This window comes from Hyla sarda, chromosome 3 (genome assembly GCF_029499605.1).
Source record: "Hyla sarda isolate aHylSar1 chromosome 3, aHylSar1.hap1, whole genome shotgun sequence".
NCBI classification, from domain to species: domain Eukaryota; kingdom Metazoa; phylum Chordata; class Amphibia; order Anura; family Hylidae; genus Hyla; species Hyla sarda.
Genome location: NC_079191.1, coordinates 242,303,112 through 242,324,945, shown reverse-complemented (window position 1 = coordinate 242,324,945; position 21,834 = coordinate 242,303,112). Strand labels below are relative to the sequence as shown.

Genomic DNA, 21,834 nt, shown 5'->3' with positions numbered 1-21,834 from the left:
AAGAAATTCAAATGTTACTGATCTATTTTTGCCACTTGTTTTTGTGTCTGTCTATACAAAAGCTTGATTTTATGTGGCCAAGTTGTCATTTCAATTGGCACCATTTTGGGGTACACCATGTGCACACAAGGTGTGTTGTGTATTTACCATCATGCATGCTTGAGATGAAAAATAAAGTAAATTTAGTGATCCAAAAAGTTCTCAATTACTCCAGCAGGGTTCCACCACCTATGCAATTTACTGACGTATTTTACCCGTAGAAATCACTCTCTACAGGCAGTAGTCCTGGTAACTAGATGTCAACTGTAAAAGGATGATCCAATGTGAAATGACGTGTATATATATATATATATATATATATATATATATATATATATTGATATAAATATTATATACCATTCCTGCTTCTTTTTCTAGTGTAAACAACTTACTCTCGTTTCCCTACATAAATTATACGGTTTAAGTAATTCCCAACACAGGGTTAATAATACATAGGTTTATTCACTAATACACTATACATACACACTATATAATTTTAGCTAACATATATATATATACATATATATCCGTATAATATCAATGTATCTTTGTGTATACAACAATGGCTAAGACAACTTCAATACTTTAACATTTTACTAGTTACAATTTAACCCAACACAAAGTGTAGGTTTCTTTGTGGGTTTTGATTTCCGACTGGTATTTTCCCAAGGTATTTACTAAGGTTTCCCTACATTTTGCACTTTTCCCTACGTTTTGCTTTTTTTTATAACTGTTCTGATCTGTCGGGTTTTCCTCAGCACAAATCCACCACATTTTCTGTGGAAACAATAGTAAATATGTTGGGATTTTTCAAAACTGTCGAACCATGCCCCTTTTGTCGGGACCACGCCCACTTTATCCAGTGGCCATGCCCCCTTTTCTGTTTTTTCTTGTAAAATGGTGGGTTTTGGTTTTTTTAGTCGCAAATTATGTCACAAGGGACGTGTGACACAATTTGGGCACAAAACCCGACAAAAAAGGGTCGGGATCACGTTAGTAAAGAAACCCCAATATCTTACCTGCAGACCTAATTACACACCAATACACTCACACAAGCACTCAATCCAGAACAGCTTTCTGTCCCTAAGACTATAGGAGTTTGTGGTAACAATGAGAGGGTCAATGCTTGATACAGTTAACAGGGATAGAAGGAGTTAATGCAGGGTCTTGGTAGAGAGGGGTCGAAAGGGGTTAGTGAGTCTTGGGATAGGAGGGCAAAGGATAGGGTTAGACTGTGGAATATAAGCAGAGAGACAGTAGAGGTCACTAAGAGAGGGAAGTTGGAGGCAAAGGTAGAGGTTTCCGAGGATTATCAGAGTGTTGGGATCCTTGGTGCAGGAGATGAGGCAGGACAGCAGTTTGATGATGGTCTCTCTTTCTTGGGCTTGGATCCTCACTGCCTCATGAGGTTGCCCCCTGTTAGGGTGACTGCCTCTCAGGATGACTCCCTCCTTTCTACTTAGCTTGGTTTATATAGGTAACTTCATAGAATGCCCTCACACCCTCCTCCCTGGCCAGATATCCCCAGTCACCAACACAGGTTTGGTGGGCACCTACCAGAGAATGTTTGTGGACAATGCCCCCTGTGCTTTGGCCTCTCTATGACCTGGCCAGATATCCCAAGGCTACCATGATACGTGCAAGAGGCAGGTAAGGTGGGCACATTCCAGGATGTTTTACAGCAAATCCCAAAATATGCCCCTGGTCTAATGGCCATTATATTGTGTTTTATGACATGACCCAAGTCATGTAAGAAATATTCCTGTTTGTACAACATTTCTATAGACATTCCTATAAAGGTCATTTATAAGGCATAGGTTGATGTGAGATAGATCGATATAAATATGATTATATGACGCTTCCCTTCACATCCACTAATACCTTTCTCATGTATCACATACAGTAAGGTGTACCCAGATCTAGAAGCAACAGTTATATAGATCACATCAAAATATCAGTAGTATGGAAGACAGACAGAAATACACAAAAGGCACTGCAAGTCTTACATCTACAATCCACATGAGATTCTGCGATAGCAGTAGAATAAAAATAAAGCTATGTGGTTACAATAGTCACAAGTGAATTCCTGGATTGTTGCTAAGCAATGTTCCAATCACATTTTGCCTGATTTTATTATTCAGAAACTTACAAGAGACAGCAGCGGTATTAGACATTGTGACAAACCAATGAAAATTCACAAGATACTATGTATTTTTTATTGGAATTTACCTTTAATATCAAGTATAATAGGGTTAATTACAACATTACATGTAAGGCTGCCTGTTCCATTTCTTCCGTGTCTGAGCAATATCTTGTTCCTGTGATCTACAAAGGTGCATTCATCTGGCTTGACTTGGCTTGACTGCTGACTATCTTTACACTGCCGGCACTGAACTGTATTCCAAACATGGACTCCCCTGACCATGGATTTTGTCTTACTGCACCTCCCACACTTCTTCCTGGTACTGCATTTTGAATATCCAGCCTGTCTTCAGATCAGCTGTTGCTAAAGAAGACTATTCTGATATTGGGACGTAGGGATTCCCACCAGGTAATATCATGCTTCCATTACAGTGAATGTGAAGAATGGCAACAGATTTTACTTCAAATGCCCTTAGACTGCCTGTTGGCTACTCTGACAGCAAGTGAGCGCATTTTATTAGTAAAAAGTTAGTAAATTTAGAGTATTCCCCTAGAATATATGAATGATATATAACAGTACTGTATTCTATTGATTGGATTATCACACATATTATTTTATGGGTACTATAGCTGATACTATAAAAATATATGATTATTATAGTTATTATAATAATAAATGATAGTATGATGGGGGTTTTGCTATAGTTAATATTACAAAATAGGATCTAATATTTTCAACAATTACATTACTTACATTACATTACTTATTTTTAGTATTATTTAGACACTGTATGTTACTAGAATTTTGCTACTTAACGGGGTACTCCAGCATTCGGAAGTAAATGTTCTGAACGCTGTTTTCGTGCTGCGGGGGTCGGCCACGCCCCTCGTGAAATCATGGCGGCCATGCCCCCTCAATGCAATCATATGGGAGGGAGGGTGACGCAGCGCGAAAGCAGCATTCTGGACATTTACTTCTGAACACTGGCCAGTGGGGTACCCCTTTAAGGGTGCTGTATGATGAGGTGCTTAGAATTTTAAGCAATGTATACCACTATTATGTAAGGATTATATAGCAGTATTGGCTAACTTCTAAACGAGTCATTATTTGGGCACTATATATTACTGATATTATGTTGACCTATTCTTCTTTTCTCATTGAAAATAACTTTATTTGCAATCAATCGTCGATCACTTTTACAATAAATAATACATAAGCATGACAGCACAATATGCAGCACAGGTTCCCTACACTTTACATTATACTACATGCTAAAGTTATATTCCTGCATACATTATAAAAACATTATCAAAAACAACAGTATGTACAATATCCAACAAAAAAGCATAGAGGATCATAATAGGGGAAGGGGGTCAGGAAAACATCGGGATTTTACTTTAATGGCAGATATAACCTTTGCTTTCCACTGTTAAACCCTTTGAATGCTGTTATTAATGCCTGCCACATCATTCTAAGAGAGAATCTACAGGGAAACTGAGGAAATTCGGGGATGCAGACCTATGCCTAGTATAGCCAGTCAGCCCCAATGTGCACTATAGTGCAATAGAGTGAACCTTTGGCCCAGTCTGAGGTAGGTTTTTCACTAAGAATATTCATGTACTTTGCTTTATTCAGCTTTTCCTCAACCCTGACTAGTCTCCTTGTCCCAGTCTCTGAAAAACACCTCACAGTATGATGCTGCTGACACCATTCTTTACTGTTGGGAGGGTATTGGGCAGGTGATGAGCACTGTCTGGTTTCCTACGTGTCATAAAAAATTGAATCAGGGATGGCACCACCAGACTTCACCAATTCATCAGTATATGGAGAATAGGTTGATGTCACGGTAGCATTTCAACTGACAGCATGAGTCTCCGGCAGTGCTAGGACAATTTTATAGGATAGACCTTAGAAATATAGTATGAAAAAGCAATACACACTATCCTGCTCTCAAGTGGAGGGTACCGGAGGACCAGGACTGCAGACTTGCATAGGCGCTCAGAGGCAACATGTAGCCTCTGAGTGCCTATGCAAGTCTGCAGTCCTGGTCCTCCGGTACCCTCCACTTAGGAGCCTCGAGTCACCTGCTTAGCGGTGAGTGCTGGATAGTGTTTATTGCTTTGTCATACTATATTGTCTGGTTTCCTCCAAACATGGTCCTTAGAATTAAGACCGAAAAGTTCAATCTAGGTTTTGTCTGACCAGAGGATCTTGTTTCTCATAGTCCTCTAGGTTCTTTTTCACAAACTTCAAACTGTTTCTTTTACTGAGGAGGGGCTTATTTATGGCCGCTCTGACATAAATCCCAGATTAGGGAAGTTCTGAAGTGATGATTGACCTTCTGGAAATTTTTCTTTAGCCAGAGTGACCATTTGATTCCTGGTAATCTCTCCTACCAAGGCACATCCCACTGATTATTTAGTTTGGGGGGGGGGGGGGTCAGCTCTCAGAGTGCAAGTTTTTACAAATTTCTTCCATTAAAAGGGGTAGTTAAGTATTTGCTAAAAAAATAAAATAATAATAATAATACGCTAATGAAGCTGGTGGATACAGAAAAAAGGCATACTTGCCTAGCTTCAGTCACCCAATAGTGTCCTGCAGCTCCCATTCGGTTCTGTCTGAACCCTCAGTCTTCTCTCTTCTTCCTGTTTCTGAGATGAGTGCTTGTAGCAGGACCTTCTAGCTCAGCCAATCACTGGCCCGAGAGGTGACTCCGCCTGTGCCAATGATAGGCTTAACGTTCCTGTTCCAAGCACTTGTTTAAGAAGCAGACAGAGAAGAGGAGATCAGGGGACCAGAAGGTGTGGGGGTCTGGGGTTAGGTAAGTATGCCTTTTTTTCTATTTTCTCCTGACTTTGCAGCATATTGTTTTTAGCAAACACTGGAATAGCCATTTAAAGAATTATGGAGACCACTGTGCTCTTAATCAAATCCTTTTGATGTGGTTTATGTGGATTATTAAAATTATTTGATGGCTGGCTTAATGGCAAAAAGGGAAACCCCACATTGACTTTAAGGGAATCTGTCAGCTGTATTTGCTGCTAAGAGATGCAGACACTGTTGGTGTTGCGCTCTCTAAAAGGGCTGAGGTAGCTGTGTGCTGGTGTGCTCTTTGTAAGTAGTGATGAGCGGCATAGGCCATATTCGAATTTGCGATATTTCGCAAATATATGGACGAATTTCGCATATTCGTTAACTTTTTTTTCCATGTGAAATTTGTAATGAAATTCGCAAAATGCGCATACCCAATTATATCTTTTAACTAACTGCTTTCCTAATGGTTGCTAGGAATGTGCAAACCTCTGACAACTGTATTTGCATCTTTCTCATTGGCCCACAAGCTAAAAGAAGGGAGGGATCAGTGTTTTCTGGAAACACCGATATTCCCGAATTTTCGCATTCGCCTTCTTTGGAGCTGGAAGCAGGGAGGGATGATCACTTTTTGTTTACACAGTACACATAATTGTGATACATTTTTTCTTAAAAAAAATAAGAAAAAAATATTCAACATAACGAATATATTTCTCTATACTATAAATATTTGCGAAATCGCAAAGTGATGATATTTGCGATAAAATTCGCTATTCGAATATTCGCACTCAACACTATTTGTAAGGCATTGTTGGTTTCACTGAGGTCAGGTGAATCTCCCTCTTGGCAAACATGGGGTCAGATGATCCTTTTTCCTTCTTGCAAGGCAATAGGCTACCATGAGGTCATCTGATCCTCCTTCCATCTTCTAGTCTGATATGGCACCAGTGTCATTTTACGAGGTTTGGCTGAAACAAATCAGCCAATATTTCATTTGCACCGAACCAAACTTTCTCTTACATCTGGATCAAAACACACATTCTTGTGGGAATTAAGGGTGAAGAATGGGGAGATTCATTACACGGGCATTGTCATTTGTAAAATGTTTTTATGCAATGTAGATAATAAAATTATGGCCAACATTTATTATTGTCTTTAGACTGCACAAGAAGGCACAAGCAGGGTTAATTAGTGCTTTTTTGCACATTTTGGTTTACACATTTCTGCTGATTTTGAGCGGCAATCCACTGATTTTGGCAATACACATGATATGGAAGGGTTTTATGAACTGCGCCTTTCTGTGAAAAGGCGCAAAAAAGGCGCAAAGCCACTGAAAAGTCTCTAAAGCATACCAGCCCAGACTTAGCTTAGCTTTATGGTGTATGTAAAGAGTAAAATTTCAGAAAATGTGTACCTGCACAAAATTTATGAAGTGCTCTGCAACCATTTACCATATTTTTTGCTCCATAAGACGCACCTAGGTTTTAGAGGAGGAGAACAAGAAAAAAAATATTATAGGCATTATAGGTCAGGAGCACATGTCAGGGGGCATTATAAGTCAGGAGCACATGTCAGGGGGGCATTATAGGTCAGGAGCACATGTCAGGGGGGCATTATAGGTCAGGAGCACATGTTCCCCCACAGTAGGTTGGCAGTATAGATCCCCTAAATTAGGTTGGCAGTATTTTCCCCCCACATTAGGTTGGCAGTATTTTCCCCCCACATTAGGTTGCAGTTCCCCTCCATTAGGTTGGCTGTATGTTCCCCCACATTAGTTTGGCAGTATAGTTCCCCTGCTCATTGCTCCCCCCCCTCTTTTTTCTATTTTTCATATTTCCTTACCTGGCCGTGCTTGGCAATGTGGTGGCTCTTGTGGGTTGTGTGGATAATATGACGAGTGACATCTCCTGTGGCTCCTCTGCGCGGCGTCAGGGACGTCACTCCTCATTTCCTGCAGACACAGAATGCTTCAAGACACAGTTTTCTTCACTACACCGGTGCTGCAGGAGATGAGGAGTGACGTCCCTGATGCCGCTTAGAGGACCCGGCAGGAGACGTCACTCGTCATATTATCCACACTACCCACAAGAGCCGCCGCATTACCTAAGCATGCCGAGCATGGCCAGGTAAGGAGATATGAAACATAGAAAAAGCAGAAGTGTCCAGGACTGCCGCTGGTCACGGTTTTAAAGTGGCTGCGGCCGGGTTGCTAATCTTTAACAAGCAGCCGGCGCTGCGGCCAATTTAAAACAGTTGCCCCCCCACTACCGAGCAGCCGGTAGGGGTGTGTGCGCACTTGCACACACATTCGCTCCATAAGACGCACAGACATTTCCTTCCCACTTTTGGGGGAGAAAATGTGCGTCTTATTGAGCGAAAAATACGGTAATAAATTTGGTGCTCCCACACATTACCAGCACACAAAAAAAAGGTGTAGAAGAATGCTTCACTTACACCTACAATGATAAATGCCCCCTATATGTTTAATATACATTGGTTAAAAAATATGTATATCATTGGGTTAAAAAATACTCTATACTTCCTACCAGTAGGGGTGCACCGAGACAAAATACAGAAATTGTGAGCTGACAAACAGGACTCTGTGCAGGCTCCTGGCTTGTCAATCAGTCTGCTCCGTGAGCCGGGGGCATGTCACAGAGCCTCAGAGCACAGAGCAGCCAATTGTCAGCTCTTAGGAATGAGGAAGGAAGTTCACAAGCAAAAGAATGACACCTCATCTTCAGTAAATTACATGCAGTGTGAGCAACATAAACAAGAGAATTAGGAGCCATAAAAGGATATGAACCTGGATTTAATCACATGGACAGGATCAGCACCAGTTAAAGAGTAAGACTGGGTAATTTTTTTTTTATCTCGTAACAGGTACACTTTAAGCTTTGCACCTCAGTTCAGACAATGTCAAGCTGGTTTTAGCGCAATGAGCCATTTACTATTCAGAACTGTAAAAAATAGGAATACCAACATAATCTGATCAAAATGTTGCACCACTTAAGTACTAACTAGTACTATTTTTATTTTCTAATAAACCTCAATAATTATAATAACAGGCCCCTGAGGCCATAACTAATATTTGAACCTTATTCCAGTAGCTCAACTATAAAATAAGTAAGAAGCCTACAAAAATAAAAGTGTAAGATCATTTACAAAGATAGACAGGCAACGCAGTGAAGAAAGATATAAAACATTAGGCAAGCGGCAAGGAAATTAGCAATTATCTTTTCATGCTGATTTTATTTTTACAAGTCACTGCAGGTTGCACCATTCATAGTAGAAAATAAAAATGTTTTTTACTACAGTTAAACAAATAAATCCAACATATAGAACAGTAAGAATTATGACCAGTTAGAATAGGGTTAGATAAATCTATTTATTTGATCTTTCCCTATTCGTAAGGTTGCGTGCACAAATCTGAAATAAGGGGGTTGGTTGGATTACTAATCCATCTAGGGCATCACGTCCCAACAGGGATTTGGGGGTGAATTTTAAAAGACAAATATGATGCATACTGTACTTCAGTTTAAAATGTAAACTGAGATGTGCAATGATCCCTAAAGGCACAAATGTGTGCTGGACCTGTAAATGTATCAGGATCTGTACGGATATGGTCACATATAAGGTCCAGGTCAGAATGCCCCACACACACACCTTAATAAAGACACAGACAAATGCAGATACAAAGAAAAATACATATTTAAATGTTGTGCAAAAACTGCTACAGTAAGATGTTTCAAATACACTGAGGGGACACAGTTAGTAAGGGTCTCGGCCCAACATGGTATACTCTTCAAATACACACCCCTGGTTTAGACAACTGAAAAGAGAAAATAAAATCATACTAATTAAACTGCCTGCATTTACCTTATTATTATTTACATGTTCAAGTTGGGCTGGTTTCATCCTAGTGTAATAGATTCCTGCATCTGTATTATGGTCAAAAGCTACAACCTGACCCAAACTGATGTCATCATAGATCTATATGATAGATTACTTTGATTCTTTCAGATTGGGTCTATAGATCTGTGGTTGGGCTGGAACTTACAACCATAATATGGACACATAAATGTGGTCAGAACTACATTTGTAATAAGTTGACCTTAAAGGGGTTCTTCAGAGAAAACCCATTGTTGGCCTATACACAGGTTTTGTATTATATAGGGGATCTGATAGGTGGTCTGGTCTATGCTCTGTATTTGTTTAAGGTGGTCTGGTGAATATAATCATGATTTATTTTAAGGTATGGTTTGGGGTCAGAATTTTGTGCCCAGGGGTCTGCATTTTTAGTATTTTGAGCTTAGGGATCTGCATTTTCAGTTTTCGAGTCTGTACTTATTTTAGAGTATATTTTTCGGATGAGTCTGAATTGGGGTCTAAATCTGGGGTCTTTAGATTTTAGGGTGTGTTGACTATGTAATATAAATCATAAGGACAGCAGGGTACCTGGGGCAGTGTCTCTGTAAATGGCAAACATATTGTTTGCTTCTCCAAATCTCCCTGATGCATACATCCAGTGTGGGAATCTGCTTCAGCTCTTCCTCTATACACGGTAGGGTAAAATATAATGACAAATTAAATTGGATTGTTATTAAGAGACTGCTGCCTTGAAATGATTTCCCCAGTTGTAAGATAAAGTCTGTTCAGATTACTGATTTCTTCCACATCTGCTCTTTTCTGTGGTCTTTCTGAGAATCTCTATAAGACTGGTTATTCAGCCTGAAGTAACATTGAATCAAATTGGCAAATTTTTAATTGCGATATTGTTTAAATTATATTGTGAATGAAATAAATATAAAACATTCTAAGAAAATTAGCAAAACTAGTGTTTAACCTCTTTTTATCCATCTATGACCACCCATCTATCAATATCTATTTATGTTTCAACTGTATCGATGTAATATCAATGAGGGAACCAGAGGACTCATCAGACCTCTCGGCTCTGACACAGTGATAGCCTCAGATCATTGCATCTTTTGTTGCTCTTTTTGTCAATTTGGTTCCAATAACTTTTCATTACAGTCTATTTCTTATGGACTGATTTATAAATAATGTATTAGAGCTGCCATGTGCAATAAAATTTAACAAAAAAAAAAAAGGTGGGATGTCAGATTCACTTCCTTGGGCCTAATGTATCTCAGTCACTTGCTATCTACACTGATAAGCAGTGTCCTGGGTCTGCAACATAGGTAGGTGGCACATGTAATTTCCCCATAAATGCCAGGACCCATTTCCCTTAGCACCACACTGGCTTTTGCTCCCATAGTGCATTCCAGCCACCCACATAATGTAAAAGAAACATGATTCCTCAGACCAGGTGACATCCTTCCATTGTTATGTCATGCTAATTGTACGTGCTGTTGGTGGAGAACAGGGGTCAATATAGGCACTCTTGACTGGGCTGTGGCTACACAACCCATAAGCTGCTTTTGCTCTTCTGACACAATATAGCCTTTGCTTCCCATGCACATCAATGAGAACTGCAAAGTAGAAACACCCTACAAAACCTGCTTTTATTGAAGATGCTCTGACGGAGTCACCTAACATTACAATATGCACTCTATATGAACTTAAAGGGGTACTCCGGTGGAATTTTTTTTTTTTTTAAATCAACTGGTGCCAGAAAGTTAAACGGATTTGTAAATTACTTCTTTTAAAAAATCTTAATCCTTCCAGTACTTATCAGCTGCTGTATTCTACAGAGGAAGTTTTTTTCTTTTTTAATTTCCTGTTCTTTCTGACCACAGTGCTCTCTGCTGACACCTCTGTCCATGTCAGGAACTGTCCAAAGCTGGATTGGTTTGCTATGGGGATTTGCTCCTACTCTGGACAGTTCCTGACATGGACAGAAGTGTCAGCAGAGAGAACTGTGGTTAGACAGAAAAAAAAACAATTCAACCTTCTCTGTAGTACACAGCAGCTGATAAGTACTGGAAGGATTACGATCTATATATATATATATATATATATATATATATATATATATATATATATATATTTGTAATTTACAAATCTGTTGACTTTCTGGCACCAGTTGAATTTAAAAAATTGTTTTCCACTGGAGTACCCCTTTTAAAGAACTTACTATTCATTGCTTTCTAATTTCCATCCCTTGTTACTCTATGGCAAAGATTTGCTTATAGAAACCAATCACAGCTCAGCTTTCATTTTACCAGTACTTGTTAGATATGAAAGTTTTTGGGCCTTGTTTTTCTCATGATTATGAGTTTTTACGTTGGGAGCTTCATCTAATTTGTTGTAAAAGTGCATCACATTTATCCTAAGTTTGAATTTTTGCAAGGAAGTAAAATGTCATAGATAAAGCATTATCTTTAATTTGTGACCTTTTTGTGACATTTCAGGGTTTAATGAGCAGGCTCCAGCATATAGTACTTGCCTTGGATTCTCTTACGTCTGTCTGCTTACTTGTGCATTTGGTGCATAGCTTGGTAAAATTGACAAAATTATGTAACTCGTTAACACAAAGTAACCACATTAATGTAGCTGATCCTATGTTCATTGATACAATATAGCAAAAAACTAAGAATCATATCAGGATCAAAAGTTTCTTTTATTGAGGCATAGAAATAATGTACAAACATTTAAAGAGGTATTCCAGTAAAAAACTTTTTTTTTTTCATATTAACTGGCTCCAGAAAGTTAAACAGAATTGTAAATTAAGATATGTAAGAGAGAATCTTAATCCTTTCAGTACTTATCAGCTGCTGAAGTTGATTTGTTCTTTTCTGTCTGACAACAGTGCTCTCTGCTGACACCTCTGTCTGTCTCAAGAACTGTCCAGAGCAGGAGAGGTTTGCTCTGGGGATTTGCTCCTACTCTGGACAGTTCCTGAGACAGACAGAGGTGTCAGCAGAGAGCACTGTTGTCAGACAGAAAAGAACAACTCAACTTCAGCAGCTGATAAGTACTGGAAGAATTAATATTTTCTAATAGAAGTAATTTACAAATCTGCTTAACTTTCCAGTTGATATGAAAAAAAAAATGTTTTTCACTGGAATACCCCTTTAAAGTAATCTAAAATTAGATTGCTCATGTTTCAAAAGTGGTACACCACCTGCCAGCAAAAATGATAAAAACGCAATTCATTTCATTGAAGAAATGTGTATGTATGTGACTGTATGTATGCATGTTACAGCTATTTAGTTTGTGTGTTGTATGGGAAACAATGTGCAATTGTGTGCATAAGTGTGTCCATGTGTCATAAATATGCATATGTGTGTCTATGTAAGGGGTCACGATGTGTATGGGTGGTCTAGGTAGCTGGTGAATGCATATCCAAGTCCAACCATGTAAGTTGTCATAGCAGGGCCATACATATGTTGTGACCAGTAAGGCACTGGCCTTGTGTGCAGCTTTGAGGGGACACAGAGAGCATTTAATTTGACCATCTAACAATGCAAAAGGAGTTGTCAAGCATCCAATGTACGCATTGCTACTCTGTACAGAAGCAGGCGGTCCAGCTGTAACAGAGAACAGCGGTGCAGGCTTATTATTCACGTTATGTGTGATGACCTCCTGTTATCACATACAGCCTGTTGGAGATGGTTCTGAGCGCCTCTGGTTGACAGAGCCCCAAGCGGAGGATGCAGGAGGCCCAGCCTCAGTAAGGGATAAGAGGGAAGGTAAGTGTGATTTTTATTGTTTTTCTGGAGGTGTTATATATTACCCCATATATTACCTGCAGAGCCTGCATAGAGGGTGAACACTTAATGGTCACTGTATGGGTAGGGATTGGTCCATGTACAATGGTCTTTATTCAGTATCAGTATGGAGATATTATCCCGTCACTATGTGGTGCAATGGAAGTGGTCATTGTGTGGCAAATTTGTTTGTCTCTTGAATAGTGATGTCATTGGTGATATTGGTCTGTGTATAGTGTTTTTATTCTGTATCATAATGGTGATATTATCCAGTCACTATGTGATGATAAAGTTAGTGGTCATGGTTTGGTGCAGTTATTTATCCCTTGTATAGTGGGCATTATTGGTAATATTGGGCTGTGTATAGTGGTGTTATTAGTGATATCGGTCTGTGTATAGTTATTGTATTGTTTTACTGTATGATGGTATTATTTAGTCACTGAAGTAGTAATATGTTGTCCTGGTGTCGAAGTATTATTTAATGTTTATAAATTCCAACCTATGATAAAATCCAGGGTGCCCGACAGATGAGTGCAATGCATACACTGTATGCATCATCACCTACTGGGGCAGTACCATGCTGGGGCTACTGGGCAGTGTGGCACAATTATGTGGGCATTAAAATAAATAATTATTAAAAGAGGCCATTTCTTCACTTCAGCTCCTGCCCCCAAAATGTCTTGTCACGTCCCAGCTCAGGGGTACTGTGACGGAGACGACAAGAGCAACGCCTTTTGAGTACCTCAAGCACCAAAGGCGTTTAGATGCTCTTTCATCTTGAAGAAACCTTTTAATGCAGAATGTTTATATTAACCCGTAGTCAGTCAACAGACTGCTCAAGAATCCCTCAAAATGTAAGTCTTCATTTCTTCTGTATATTCTTCTGGCAAAAGATCATAACAAATGCATCTAGTTTCATTACTACTTGTTATGTATTTATGGATAACAATTTATCTAACGTTCTCAGGCAATAAACCAGAGCAGCTGCAATCCATTAATCATATTAACAGTTTACATGTAGTTATAAACATCTTATATTTGTTAATGTTTATCCCCAAACTTCAATGAATATCATCCTTTAGAAAAGGCTGGATGAGCAGCCAAATGAGACATGTGTCATGTCTGTGTAAGATTTCAGTCTCCAAAATGATAATGATATTAGGCCAAGTATGTATGATCAGTTGTATTTTATTTTCATCACCTGGAACTTTTCTTTCAAATCTATTTTATTTTTAATATAATACAAGAAAGTGTAATATTGTGAGGTGTCCCAGTACCGCATTTCATACGGTACTTATTTATCTATGGGTCCCCGTAGCCAGAGTCCCTAGGACTTAGTAATATCTGTTAGTCAGTCCGCCCCTAGTCGCCTCTATTATAGTGTATAGATTCCTAATTTATCCATAGAATAATTTATATAGCATTATTTCTGCAACTAAATGGTTAATTACTTGTTTCCATGGTGTCGCAGGGCCTTCGGGTCATGTGATGCGTTCCAAGCCTCATTCTGGATGCGTTCCAGACCTCACTTTGGTATCTCTAGCCTCATTTTGGGTTTTGCAATGTATATAGATCCGGTGATGTAAGCAATCCCATGATACCATGTAAAGTGAGTGGCAGACGTTCGGACCAATCAAAATCGCCAGGCCCCCTGCCCATATAAGGGAGCGGCAGCCATCTTATCCCTCTCTTGTTCCTGGGATAGCAAGCAAGCAAGACCTGCATAGCAGTAATCGCAGTGAGTTAGGCCTGAGCCTTGCGGCAACAGCTGAATGATCTCAATTATAGAGTGTGTCATCCCCTAAGCACTCTGCAGTATCACCGGACCCAATATTTCCCCTAAATCCGGACGGATCTGCACATCACTCCCTAAATTCAGAGACTATAAGTTTAATGCAAGGTCCGCAACTTCTGCCAGTCGCTAAGCAACCTAAGAACTGTTATATGAGACTGTTACTACGCATTGGATATTGCAAGCACTGCAGTAAAGTTATTCAAGTTCAAGTTAAATCCGCTTGTGGACCTTCAGTCATTTCATTGCACCTATCGCTTCTGGGAAGGGCGGCGATAGGCCGGAACATAGAATCAGCATACCAGCCCTCACCCTGGCGTCACGAGTGACTGGGTTAATATTAACCCCTCATACACCAACATCGTACCATCCCTACCATACACCGCCCCCAAGGGCTACCACAATTGTTTCTTATGTGAGTATCGCACCGTTTTGCCCTATGAAGTCATATTGTAGGTAGCACCATAAAAGTTTTCTAATCTTTAACAGTATGGAAAAATAGAGCTTTTATGTTTTCACTAGGGTTGCTCATACGTGAGTCGGAGAGACAGTTTTAAGCCTCAAGGATTGGTGGAAGTAGTCACATGTCCTGTGTTGTAAAGTAAAGGCCATCAAGGGAAAGCTTTAGAAAAGGAGAGGCAGAAGATAAGTAGGGTAAGTATTACTCATTTACATTTTTATTTAAACATTTTGATCTCTTTAATAATAAAAAAAATTATAAACACACACACACACAGGGCAGAGTAAGAGTTAAAGGGGTTGCTCAGAAAAAAAAATCACATGTAGAAGTGCACAAGGTGACATTAAAGGGGTACTCTCCTGGAAAACTTTATTATTTTTTTTAATCAACTGGTTCCAGAAAGTTAAACAGATTTGTAAATTACTTCTAATAAAAAATCTTAATCCTTCCAATAGTTATTAGCTTCTGAAGTTTTCTGTCTAACCGCTCAATGATGATGTCACGTCCTGGGAGCTGTGCATGATGGGAAAATATCCCCATAGGAACTGCACAGCTCCAGGGACGTGAGTCATCAGAGAGAAGCTAATAACTATTGAAAGGATTACGATTTTTTAATAGAAGTAATTTACAAATCTGTTTAACTTTCTGGAGCCAGTGGATATATAAAAAAAAGTTTTGGCCTGGAATACCCCTTTAAAGCAATGTATACTGGGCCAACAAATTGGCCCTCATTTACTAAAAGGATTCCTACTCTTTTTGTCGGGTTTTGCACCTTAATTCTGCACAGACCACGTGACAGAATGTGCGATAGAAAAAACCCATCAGAATCACTCAGAGTGAAAGAAAAACCGACAAAATGGGCGTGGTTTTTGGGAAAAGAGGCATGTTCCCTACATTTCATCAAAAATCACTCGTTTTTTCAGAAATCCACTCTGAAAATCATGTGAATTTTCTGGGAAGAAAACCCTACACTTTAAAGCATGTATAAAGTTTCCGAAAGCGGAGTAAAATAGTAGTGTTGAGCGGCATAGGCCATATTCAAATTCGCGATATTTCGCGAATATATGGATGAATATTTGTCATATATTCGCTAAATTCGCATATTCGTAATATTCGCGTTTTATTTTCGCATATGCAAAAATTCACATATGCGAAAATTAGCATATACAAAAATTTGCATAAGTGAAAAATCGCATATTCAAAAATTAGCATATGCAAATTGTTGCATATGCGAAAATTCGCATGCCAGTCTCACACAGTAGTATTAGAGCCTTCTTTACACCACACAAGCTGGAAGCAGAGAGGGGTGATCACTATGATGTGTACTGTAAAAAAAAAAAACTAATATTCATAATTACGAATATATAGTGCTATATTCGTGAATATTCGCGAATTCGTGAATATGCGATTTTCTCGAAAAAAATTTGCATTGCGAATATTCGCGAGCAACACTATAAAATAGTAAATGCCATGGAAAAAAAAAGGTTGGAACAGCAAAAAACACAGCAAAACCTACACTCCACTCTTAGTAAATGAGGACCATTGTTTTCTAGAAATAAATTGACACCATAGTCCTTGGAATAGTATAGAATGGTATAAATGTATCCTATACAGGTCAAAATTTTATTAGAATCACCGATAGACACTAAAATATAACTTTTATTAAATCTTCACTAAAAACCTAGGCAAAAAACAACAAAACCAACCAATTCCCCAAATTTCCCTCAATCAAAATGATGATATCAATTCCAGCACCGACTGGAGAATCTGTAGGGGAGAAAAATGGAGAGACCAATACCGGCGCCTGGTGTATTACCCTTGGAAACGGGAGCAGAAGTAGTCCAGTGCTGGACAGGAACCATAAAGATGGCCACTCACCTTAGAAGAGATAGTACAGGCATATCACCCCAGTGATAATGGGGTACTGCAAAAGTGGAGTCGCTACCAAGCCTTCTGGGTAACAGGAAAACAGTAGCACTGTCCTGGAGAAGATTGCGGAGAAGCTTGAAGAATACTCTTGGTAGATGGCCCTGCGGCTCTTTCAGACAAATGGAGTGTGACCAGAGCTTAGTTTGAGGTCCACAGTGGAACCATTTTTATTTGGTAAATAAAATAAATAACAAGTAATCGCTTGTTTTTTATGTTGTTTTTTATTTTATTTTATTTACCAAATAAAAATGGTTCCACTGTGGACCTCAAACTAAGCTCTGGTCACACTCCGTTTGTCTGAAAGAGCCGCAGCGCCATCTACCAAGGGTATTCTTCAAGCTTCTCCGCAAGCACCAACTGGAGGCATAAAAGGATAAATCCAACGTGTAAGGAATTTTGTATAAGCAATGTGCTTATTAAAAAATGTTCCACCAATCTGCAGACTTAGGGTGCGTTCCCACAGGGCGTATACGCAGCGTATTTGACGCTGCGCAAATTTTACGGCAGCAGCCGGAAATACGCTGCGTATTCCTTGCTCACTATACACACAGGGCTTTCCGGCGGCAGCCCTATGTGTGCAGTGAGTTTTGGAGGCGGGGCCGTGTGCTGGCGTGTCTGTGATGCGCGGCCCCGCCTCCAAAACTCACTGCACACATAGGGCTGCCGCCGGAAAGCCCTGTGTGTATAGTGAGCAAGGGATACGCAGCGTATTTCCCACTGCTACCATAAATTGTGTGCAGCGTCAAATACGCTGCGTATATGCCCTGTGGGAACGCACCCTTACAGTGCAATCGGGTCCAGTATGTATGGTAACTAAAGGAAAGATGAGGGGATAGGTATTGGGGGAGGGAAGGCCTAGGGGAGCAATGGTTGGCCTATGAATGTGTGGCCGCTACCTGCTTGCCCTTATCACACTACTCCCTATCTCTACCCCTATTCCTAGGCGGAGTTGAACATCCTGAAAAAGGAAAGCCCCACTCTGGAACCTACCTCTCACTTGTTTATACTCTCCCTTGCTATGTCACAAAGAGGAGACTCTCTATCTCACTAAAGGCTACTATCTGCCTATATTTGGATAGGAGAAGGAGAACTGCTAGTATCAAAATTTAATTATTTAAATATGCGTTGTCACAATATTCATGTACATGCATATACATCTTGCAATATGTTACAAATACAAATAAACAAATGATCAACTTAAACCCTGAATCTCATGTGTGTATACTGTATGTCGATACCAATATTAATCCAAATTTCTTGTCCCTTTTTACTATAAGTAGATAAATATGAAGCATTGCCGAATAGTCCTAGAACCTCCACGCCAACAGTGGCAGCTAAACCATCTGACTGTATACAGCTTGGACCCTTTGCATGTCTTTTGTAAATGTTTGCTTTACGTTCTGAATGATTTGGCTCTCTCAGGTGTGATGTTCTCTATTGTGGTGTCGTTTTCTGCTGCCCCAACAGTTTGCCTTATTTTACAGAAACTAAATAGAGAAACTGCACCTACAATTCTTCCTTTTTCCTTCCTGTTAATTTACTGTAATACTGTATACAGATTTATAGGAGTCTAGGAACTTTATGAACATTTAGAAAGAGCTTATTGAAAAGGAAAGAGTGACTGGAGGCTGAGGAAAGGTGAGGATGTTGTCACCTTTCCCCAATAAAAATGGTTCATTTTGAGGCTATGTGCACACACAGCATTTTGGTTCAAATGTTTACTAAAACCAACAGTGAGTCCATACCACAGAAAAAGGTGCAAATCCTTTTGTCACATTGGGCAAGAATATGTGCAGCCCTGAGCTGACTAACACCCTTTGTTCCTCCCTTTTGGGGTGATCATCTCTTTATTAGGGTGGCCCCATCCACGGTGTCAGTCCCTACGCTACTAAGGTGCAGAGTGCAGCAAAGCCAAAATAACACTGTTCATTTTGGATATGGAATAAAACTACCATTGCTTGATATTTGGTGAGTGCTGGGACTCTTTTTTACTATGTATTGATTACTCTTCGTGCACCACCGACCACAGAAGTGCCGACCTTCACCTATTTCAAAATAATAATAAAAAAACACAGTGTAGAAGCCAGGAATTAGGCCCAGCTAGTAACACTGCCCAGTGGCTGGAGCGGCCATGTCAGCGCATGATGAGCCACTCTATGATGACTTCCATGGCCGTTGCCACAGCTACCTGAAACACCACCAAGCGTTATCTGAGGCAAAGAAGACAGTGCTGGAGCCTGGACAGGTGAGTTTTTCTTTGTATTGGTTTCAATCTTTTCTTTTGGTTAAAAAAATAATAATAAATTCAAGTACTGTCCATTCAGGTTCTGTTTTTATGAGCAACGGAATATTGAGAGTAAGGGGTTAGCTGATTTATATCAGAGCTGCCTCCTAAGCCATAGTATATGGGAAATATAGCATTGTATGTAACCACTCATATTAATGCCCTTCATTACTGGGTCTGCCTGCGAGTGGGATGTTGTTTGTTAGCAGCTCTGGCTTGCAGGGGGGAACATTTGAGTGCGGGCTGCACGTCTTCATATAGATATTCATATCTTAAATCCTACCTTAATTTCAGATCTTGGGTAAAGCTTTCATCACGTAAAAGAAATATTTACTATTTTGTTATAATACAAAAAAAATAACTAGCTCCCTTCTATTTGTGTATAATGTGCAATTTATAACTAGTTATGCGTTTGTATAACTGCAATCTGTTACATGTCAGCATATATGAAGAGACAAGCGCTGGCTATTAGAAGACACTAAAACTTTGATTCCTGTTTTAAGTGTGACAGCAACTGCAAAATGACGCAAATAGAAATCTATGTTTAGAAAGTGTAGGTGGGCTCAAGGAGATGTCACAGAGAGGAAAACGAAATTTTCATGAGAAGTGTAGGTGAAGACATACACATTCTCAAAAATATAATAGAGAATTTATACGACTGGATACAGCCCTCTAAGTATGTATATACTAATTATTGTACTACTATAATAAAAAAATAACTGATATGGCTAGTTTTACTTGAAATATTTATTAAACCATTAATTGAAAGTCACGTCTATAGCAGGGCCCTTGCCACAGATGAGATACATACATATGAATTAGCAATAAATGATGAGAGTAAAAAGATGATAAAAAACAGTATTAAAGGGGTACTCTGGTGGAAAACTTTTTTTTTAAATCAACTGGTGCCAGAAAGTTAAACAGATTTGTAAATTACTATTACTAAATTACTATTAAAAAATCTTAATCCTTCCAGTACTTATTAGCTACAGAATACTACAGAAGAAATTATTTTCTATTTGGAACACAGAGCTCTCTGCTGACATCACGAACACAGTGCTCTCTACTGACAACTCCATTTTAAGAACTGTCCAGAGAAGGAGAAAATCCCCATAGCAAACATATGCTGTTCTGGACAGTTCCCAAAATGGACAGAGATGTAAGCAGAGAGCACTCTGCTCATGATGTCAGCAAAGAGCACTGCATAGAAATGTATGTGTATATATATATATATATATATATATATATATATATATAGTTACTCGTTGGATACAATCTATGACGTAATCAAATAGGTAGGTTAAGCATATGAGACACCATTCACCACCTGACAGCCGGCAAATAGAGCGAGGTCCTTGCAGCTTTCAGAGGAGACATGCGATCTGGGTAGCATGTGAAGAGCTGTTCTTCCTAATGCTTGCTGGCTGGCACGGACATGCGTCCAGCCTGAAATGTCAGTCTGCGGCTCTGGAGAGTACTGCTTGTCGTGATCTGATCTTGCTACAGGATGGCACGGATATGCCAAAAAATTAAACAAGATTGGAGAGGGGGCAATTTTATCACTAAGATGTCTAGGGCTGAAGCATGGAAGATATATGAATTTGAAACCATTGAACCTAGAGGCCTGAATTCTGAGATGGAGATATTTGGTTTTCTGTAGACTACCAGGTAGGCTCCGCCCCTCGACCTGTCCAGTGCCAGGCTGTGTATCCAGCGCCTGTACGGGTCCAGGGACCTAGCCCACATGGTGAAACATTGTCTCAAACATTTTCATCCTGTGTTTTTTTTTTTTTTTTTTCTTATTTATTAATTTTTTTATTGCTCTTATTTTTCTTACTATTCTTACCCTGCCAATCTCTCATTTTGATGTTCCATTTTGTTACCTATCCTATGTACAACACCATCACACAGACCTTTAACACATACTTCCATACCGAGTATTCTTACTTCTAGCCTATCTGTCTGCCCTAATTATCTACATCAACTATTATTATGCGGTCTATATCTAAACATAAATGTAACAGGCATGGGACAATTGTCCACATCTGTATTATTGACTTTTTACCTGATTTTTTTCCCTGATTTTTACCATCCTTTGAGGCTATTACGATCTTTATATATATATATATATATATATATATATATATATACTGTATATCCATTACAACATTCTATTATATCAACATTTTATTATATTAACATTGTATTACATTAATATTCCATGTAACATACTCTTTAACATTGATATAGCTAGTTCTAGATAATGCTATTAATGTTATTAACGTATTATAAAAAGTTTTTAATCATGCTCTCAATGCATGCTGACAACCAAGACAACCAGCCCATGTTTTCTAATCCATGTTTTCACTGACAGGGACACGTGTTAATCAGAAGCCAAAGACTATATAAACACTCAGATTCAATATGGGGACTACTTTTGGCATTGCTGTATTCCCCAATACTTATAGACCACCTCCATATGAACTTTCAGATATATTCACCAACCCCAAATTTTTTTCATTCTACTCGCAACTGCTGGAACCTCACTACTTAGGTAACACTGTACCACGCGCACAATCCTCGGAACAAGGACGCCACCACTCCCTGCTGCACAAACCACCAACCACTACTACCAACTACAGCCACTTCCATTAGGCTAAGTTTCCACTTGTTTTTTTTTCTGTCAGTTTTTGGATATCTGCC

General features: G+C 39.2%; 1 protein-coding gene across 1 annotated transcript in view; it reads left to right on the top strand.

The window, feature by feature from the left end:
- Nucleotides 1–2,372: 2,372 nt before the first annotated feature.
- Nucleotides 2,373–21,834, top strand: part of LAMA4 (laminin subunit alpha 4) — a 402,692-nt gene continuing 383,230 nt past the window's right edge. The window contains exon 1 of the mRNA XM_056566347.1: nucleotides 2,373–2,590. The gene's annotated coding sequence lies outside the window, so the exon portion shown is untranslated. The remainder of the gene's footprint in view (nucleotides 2,591–21,834) is intronic.